Genomic DNA, 1115 nt, shown 5'->3' with positions numbered 1-1115 from the left:
GACTCTATTTGGGTGATTGTTGATAGAGTTACTAAGTCTGCACGCTTTTTGGCTGTCAAGACTACAAATTCGGTAGAGGACTACGCCAAGCTTTACATTAATGAGATAGTCAGGTTTCATGAGGTTCCTTTTTCTATCATCTCAGATAGAGGTCCTCCGTTTACCTCTCATTTCTGGAAGTCATTTTAGAAGGGTCTTGGTACTTACGTTAATCTTAGCACAACATTTCATCCGCAGATGGATGGTCAGGCAGAGCATACCATTCAGACCTTAGAGGATATGTTGAGGGCATGCGTGATCGATTTCAAGGGTAGTTAGGATGATTACATACCTCTTATAGAGTTTGCCTACAATAATAATTACCATTGCAACATCCAGATGGCCCCTTATGAGGCATTATATGGGCGTAGATGTAGATATCTAGTTGGTTGGTTTGAAGTAGGTGAAGCAGATTTGATAGGGCCAGATTCAGTTCATGATGCTGTGGAGAAAGTGCAACTCATTAGAGATAGACTCAAGACAGCCCAGAGTCGCCAGAAGTCCTATGCAGATGTAAGAAAAAGGGAATTAGAGTTCCAAGTTAATGATTGGGTTTTCTTGACAGTGTCACCTATGGAAGGGGTGATAAGGCAAGAAAGGGAAGCTCAGTCCTAGATATGTAGGCCTTTACAAGAGTGCTAGTATTGTTCGTGAAGAAGGAAGATGGTGCTCTCAGAATGTGCATTGACTATAGGCAGTTGAGTATTCGGTTTTTCACACTTTGTTGCTGAAGAAGTGTGTGGGTGATCCAACATCTATAGTGCAATACTTGATGACTTGTTTGACCAACTTCAGGGTGCTAGTCATTTTTCAAAGGTAGACCTGATCAGATCGGGTTATCATCAGCTCAAAGTTAGAGATAGTGACATTCTGAAGACAGCCTTTAGAACTTGGTATGGTCATTATGAATTCATAGTTATGTTATTTGGACTAACCAATGCTCCTGCAACTTTCATGGATTTGATGAACAAGGTGTTCAAGTAGTACTTGGACTGTTCGTTAGCATCTTTATTGATGATATCCTCATTTACTCTAGGAATGAGGAAGAACATGCGAGTCATTTGAGAGTTGTTCTG

Source organism: Solanum tuberosum, unplaced genomic scaffold (genome assembly GCF_000226075.1).
Source record: "Solanum tuberosum cultivar DM 1-3 516 R44 unplaced genomic scaffold, SolTub_3.0 scf00220, whole genome shotgun sequence".
Lineage (NCBI taxonomy): Eukaryota > Viridiplantae > Streptophyta > Magnoliopsida > Solanales > Solanaceae > Solanum > Solanum tuberosum.
Note: the sequence above shows the minus strand (reverse complement) of the source record.